At 34.8% G+C, this 6,177-nt stretch overlaps 2 long non-coding RNA genes across 5 annotated transcripts in view; one reads left to right on the top strand and one right to left on the bottom strand.

The window, feature by feature from the left end:
- The first annotated feature begins 3,399 nt into the window (after positions 1-3,399).
- Positions 3,400-6,177, top strand: part of LOC131811094 (uncharacterized) — a 37,179-nt gene continuing 34,401 nt past the window's right edge. The window contains exon 1 of one of the 2 annotated variants that reach the window (XR_009345800.1): positions 3,400-3,836. This is a non-coding gene — a long non-coding RNA (uncharacterized LOC131811094). Of the gene's footprint in view, positions 4,228-6,177 lie in introns of both variants that reach the window. The other variant, XR_009345799.1, reaches the window with a different exon arrangement.
- The window catches only part of LOC131811095 (uncharacterized), a 32,298-nt gene continuing 30,309 nt past the window's right edge, over positions 4,189-6,177 (bottom strand). For 2 of the 3 annotated variants that reach the window (XR_009345801.1, XR_009345802.1), the window contains one exon: positions 4,222-5,490. This is a non-coding gene — a long non-coding RNA (uncharacterized LOC131811095). Of the gene's footprint in view, positions 5,491-6,177 lie in introns of all 3 variants that reach the window. The other variant, XR_009345803.1, reaches the window with a different exon arrangement.

Raw genomic sequence — 6,177 nt, 5'->3', positions numbered from 1 at the left:
TCTGCCTGCCTCTCTGCCTACTTGTGATCTGTCTGTCAAATGGATAAATAAAAATCTTAAAAAAGTAACAAGTATGTTAAAAAGGCAAATATACAGTCTCAAGAAGCAAACCAAAATCAGAACCAGACTTAGCTATGACAAGAATTTTTAGAATTATCAGAATAGGAATTTAATATGATTAACCATGCTGAGGCCCCTAATGAAAAAATGGACACCAAGTAAGAACAGATGCATAATTTAAACAGGGAGATTAAAACTAAGAACAAAAAGGATCTATTAGAAATAAAATAGTCTGTAACAGAAATGAAGAATGACTTTGAAAGGCTCATCAACAGGCTGGCAACAGCCAAAGAAATAATCACTGAACTTGAAGGTATTTCAATAGAGGTTTCCAAAATTAAAATGCAAAAACAAGAACAATAATATGGAATTGAATATCCAAGAACCTTGGCACCATTACAAAAGATGTAACATATGTGATAACGGACTTGTATCTAAAGTATACAAAGAATTCTCAAAACTCAACGATGACAAAACAACCACCAAATAAAAAGGGGACAAAATACATGAACAGATATATCATCCAAGAAGATTGAGATGGAAAAAAGCAAATGAAAAGATGTTTAACATCATATATGATTAGGAATTGCAGGGACGCCTGGGTGGCTCAGTTGGTTAAGCAGCTGCCTTCGGCTCAGGTCATGATCCCAGCGTCCTGGGATCGAGTCCCATATCGGGCTCCTTGCTTGGCAGGGAGCCTGCTTCTCCCTCTGCCTCTGTCTGCCTCTCTGTCTGCCTGTGCTCACTCACTCTTGCTACATATCTATTAGCCTGGTTAAAATCCATAAAAAAATTGAAACTGAATTTTTGGTGAATTTGCAGAACAATAAGAATAATTATTTATTTCTAGTGGGAATGCAAGTTGGTAGTTACTTTGGAAGATAATTTAGCAGGTTTTTATAAAGCTAAGCATTGATTAACCATAAAATGTAGCTGTCACACTCTTAGGTATTCTCCTAATAAGTTAAAAATTTATGTTCTTTTTTTTTCCTTTTTTTAACCTTTTTTCCCCTCACCATAGCACAGGAAAAGAAAAAAGAAAAAAAGAAGAGAAAAAGAGAAAGAAAAAGAAAAAGAAGTAATTAATTTAAAAAATCATGACAAGTTTAAAAAAAATTCTGTTCTCACAAAAACTTGTTTATGAATTTTTATTAAAAAAACCCAACTTTTTGCTAATTGCCAAAAGTAAGCAAACCAAGATATCCTACAATGGGTAAATGGATGAACCATCTATGGACATTCATACATAGCAATAATATTCAGCAACAATAAGAAAAGAGCTATTAATCCAGGAAAGACATGGTGGAAACTAAACACTGTTGTTGAAAGAAAGAAGCCAATCTGTATGATTTCAGTTTTATGACATTCTAGGAAAGGTGAAATGATAAAGACAATAAACAGATCAGTGGTTGCCAGGGATTGAGAGGAGGAAGAAAATGATTGGTCAATATAGCATAAGGGGTTGCTAGGTCTGTGAAACTTCTTTCTATGATAATGTACTGGTGGAAGGTAAAATTCATAGAATTGTTCTATTTAAAAAGTGAACTCCTATAAATTTTGGATTTTAGTTGATAATACTTTATTAGTATTGTTTATCAATTGTAACAATTGTACTATATTGATGTAATATGTTAACAATAAGGACAACTATGTGTGGGGAGACAGAGTATATGGGAAATATTCATATTTTATGTTTTTTTTAATTAGTTTAGATCTATTGCTATGACTCTCTTTCTCCCAAAATTGATAAAATTACTTGGATAACCTCTAGATTCACTGCCCCTCCCATCAGACACCCCTCTTCACACACATTTTCAGTCAAGTATAATCAAAACAAACCTACTTTCCAATTCTAATTTCTGTTCTTAAACAAACGAGAACAAATCAAATTTCTTAACTAGAATATATTGAAATTTCTATGTGCTATTTTTCCCTTTTAGTATTTTTGGATAACACTGCATAATAAAAAAGAGATGGTGATAGACAATAAATTTCAATTAGATTTAATATAAATACATGTTGTATGTATTTGAGCTAATAAAACTAAGTTAATTTTAGTTAACATTTAATTTTGTTACTTTTAATTAATTTTTTTGAAGATTTATTTATTGATTTTAGTTAAAGAGAGTATACGGGACAGGGGGAGGGGAAGAAGGAAAAAGAGAGAAGGAGTTGGAGAGAAGCAGACTCCATACTGAGCAGAGTCCTACTCTGGGGGGGACTGGATCTCAGCACTCTGAGATCAGGATCTGAGCCAAAATCAAGAGTCAGCTGGTCAGATACTTAACCAACTGAGCCCCCCAGGCACCCCTTAATTAGTAATTTTTGAGTGAATTTTAGTTGAGACCTCTAATCCAATGTTGAAAGAAATGTTGATGGCAGATGTCCATATTTTGTTCTTACTTCAAAAAGAAAGTTTAAAGATTTTAGTATTTTATAAATACTAAATACTAAAGATTTAGTATTTTAAAGTATAGTATTTTCTCTAGTTACATTGCAGATCAAGTTTGTAGCTAAAATTGCTATGCATTCACAAAATTATATTTTCTCTTCTAACTGGGAATAAGACTCTTGTACACTTACATAACACTTGAAATTAACAGTGACTTATTTTGGTTCTGATGGTCACAGGAATAAATGGTGTGCTCTATTCTGTGGCTTAGCACTTAAGAACTGCATAATCAATTTTTGTTTTCTATCTCTGGCAGCTGAAAATAAAGGCCATAGAGTATATTTCAGAAAATTCACAAGACACTTGGTTTTTGAATCACTACTTTGAGAAAAGGCTCCTAGAAGAGTTCTTTAACAAGGAGCCTATATATTGAATCATTGTTTGCAGGAAAAAAAATGTATTTTATAATTACTTAAAGTAGGAGGTCATTTACTAAGGCAGTTAGCTTACTCTTACTAATACATCTTTATTAGTGTAAAAAAAAAAAAAGTCCCCTTCTCTTACTGGCTAGATAACTGATCTTATCAAGATGAATGTTGAATTTCAACAAATGCTTATTTGGCATATATTGAGATTACCACATGAATTTCTCTTTTAATTTTTAATTTGATAGAGTGCATACATTGATTTTTCCAAAGTTAAGAGAGTGTTAAAGTATACAATATAAATTTAACTTGATTATTGTAATATACACATGATATGCATATCATAATTTTCTTGGCATTACTTCCTTGATTAACAATAAATTCATTATTTTTTTATTCCATCCTCATGAAAGTAACTGCTATGTAATTCTCATTTCTTGCCCTGTTCTAATAATACAATATGCTAAATTTTAAATAATTTTAGGATAAATGCTGGGAAAAAATTTTACCAGAAGTCGAGAAAAAAAACAAAAAATGAAAAAGAAAAAAATTAAATTAACTGCAAGACTAAAAAAAATCACAGGGAGAAAGCCATGAGTTCCGTGCTTTGCTTTCTCCTCCTCTGGAATTCTGCTGCTCTCCTTGGTATTGAAACCGGACTCCTTGGTAGGTGAACTTGGTCTCGGCTGGATTTCTTGTTGATCTTCTGGGGGAGGGGCCTGGTGTAGTGATTCTCAAGTGTCTTTGCCCCAGGCGGAATTGCACCGCCCTTACCAAGGGCCGGAGTGAGTAATCCGCTCGGGTTTGCTTTCAGGAGCTTTTGTTCCCTGAGCGCTTTCCGTAGAGTTCCGGAGGACGGGAATACAAATGGCGGCCTCCCAGAGAACAGCGCCCAGTTACTCCCGTCTGCCTGACCTCCGGCCGCGCTCCGAGCTCACCGAGCCTGCGCCCGGTTCAAGGTAACCCTGGGCTGCGAGCTTACTGTCGGCTCTGTCTCTGTAGCCGGCTTTCCCGTTCCAATACCCGCAAGCTCTGCGACACTCAGACACCCCCGATCCTTCTGTGACCCTGCGGGACCTGAGGCCACGCTGAACCCACGCTGACCCCGCATGGGCTTCGCCCCGGTTTAGCCTCTGGAGTGATGTCCCTCAGCTGAACAGACTTTTAAAAGTCCTGATTTTGTGCGCAGTTGCTCCGCCGCTTGCCGGGAGCCGGCCCCTCCCCCCGGGGTCTATCTTCCCTGTCGCCTTGGATTCACGTCTCCGCCAGTCCTACCTTTCAGAAAGTGGTTGTTTTTCTGTTTCCAGAATTGCTGTTCTTCTTCTCTTCGATCTGCCGATGGATTTGCAGGTGTTTGTAATTTTCAGATAAGCTATCTAGCTGATCTCCTGGTAGCTGAAGTAGTCTCAGCCTGCTACTTCTCTGCCATCTTCTGACTTCCCCCTATGCTGGGAAAAAATTTTATATGTTCAGAGGTATTAATTGAATTTGTGTGTACTGACCAGTAAATCCATCTGTGTCAGTTTTATGTTTGAGAAATCCTTTAGTCCTTGCTATAAATCTTCAATGCTTTAGAATTTTCATGTGTTCTATGTCTTTTATATTTCTTCTTGTGTCATATTTGGCAAGTTTTATTGTTCCATTATGTTGACTATTTCAAATTATGTATATCATATACATTTAATATTACTTGGAATATAATTGTTTATAGCATATTTTGTACTTTATTGTATCATCAAAGTAATGGTTAGTACAGTAAAATGTACAAATTTAAGTATACAGGTTGATAATATTAAAAATTATGCATAAAAACTTGTATCATCACATAGATCTAAACATATAAGTTCTTTTAATATCTCAGCAAGCTCATCCATGGCCCTTCTCAGGAAAAAGTCTTTTGATATCTAACAAAACAGTTTTATTTTTCATGGTTTTGAACTTCATATAATGAACTCATACCACATGTGGACTTTAGGGTCTTTAACTCTTTAAGTTTTTTACTCAATATCATGTCTGAAGGTTATTCATGTTTTACATATAGCAGTCATTTGCACTTTTTATTGTTACCTAATTCTACATAGGATAAATTTACCCTGATATATGTCAGTTTTAAAGAACTTATCTGAGGAAGCGCCGGGGTGGCTCAGTCACGTAAGTGTCTGCCTTTGGTTCAGGTCATGATCTCATGGGTCCTGGGATTGGCTGCTGATGGGCTGGCTCCCCACTCAGTGGGGAGTTGGCCTCTACCCCCACTGCTCCTGCCCCTCCCCACTGTTTGTACTCTCTCCTACACACCCACTTACTGTCTCAAATAAATAAATAAAATCTTAAAAAAAAAAAAAAACTTATCTGAAACCTCTGTTAACTGGATTGTTGTAGGAGTGTTTCTATCCGCTATTTCTATTTCTCCCATCACATAACTTTTGTACACATCGTCTAGTTTCTTGCCTCTGCATGGTTGTATTTGACAGACAGCCCAAACATTTGTATGAAATTTATTCTCAGTTTGTTGTGAAATAAGTAACTATATTCCTTATTTTCTTCTTCTCGCACTTCTTTTTTATCCTTTTTCCTTCCTTTTTTTTGCCACATTCCAAATGTGATTTAAAATACCTGACAAAATGTACATAAATAGAAAAAGATTATAAATACATATGGACATGAAAGGAAATGAAAGTAACAATAAAGGACTAAAATAAATCCGAAGATTATAATTAAGGTAAAATTAGGGTTTTGTTTAATGAGAATGTGTCAAGGATGCAAGAATAACTAAGCTTTTATTTAAGATTAAGACAACACTATCCAAGAAATAAACAAGGGGACAAAAAGCATATAAAATGTAGAAAATTGTTGTTGTAACCTAATCTTACATGTTACTATTTTTCTCTTGAAAACTAATCTAATGCACAATCCTACAAATCAGTACAGAAGAAAATAAAATCAGATACATTGATTGAAACAAAATGTTTTTAAAATCAACGTAATGTGATCTAGTAATTCTATTGGAATTTTGGATGTCAAGCTATATTAATTGCTTATTATAATATGTCTGACTGTAGGACTAGGTCTAACATACTTTTAATATACTCCTATTTACCTTGTTTATTTGAATTTCTAGAACATTAAAAATGGATTAGAACCTTGGCTTTCTCATATTGTCCACTATCCTGCTTTTGCATGATTATATTTGATAGTGAGCCTAAGCATTTGTATAAAATCCATTCCCACTTTGAAATTGAATTAAGTAAGCTTAAACCCACCTGGCTATAAGGAGAAGTTTTGTATTACATAAAGACACTG

The sequence above is a fragment of the Mustela lutreola genome, chromosome 11 (genome assembly GCF_030435805.1).
Source record: "Mustela lutreola isolate mMusLut2 chromosome 11, mMusLut2.pri, whole genome shotgun sequence".
NCBI lineage: Eukaryota > Metazoa > Chordata > Mammalia > Carnivora > Mustelidae > Mustela > Mustela lutreola.
The sequence above is the reverse complement of the archived record's forward strand: the minus strand, read 5'-3'. Positions and strand labels throughout refer to the sequence as shown.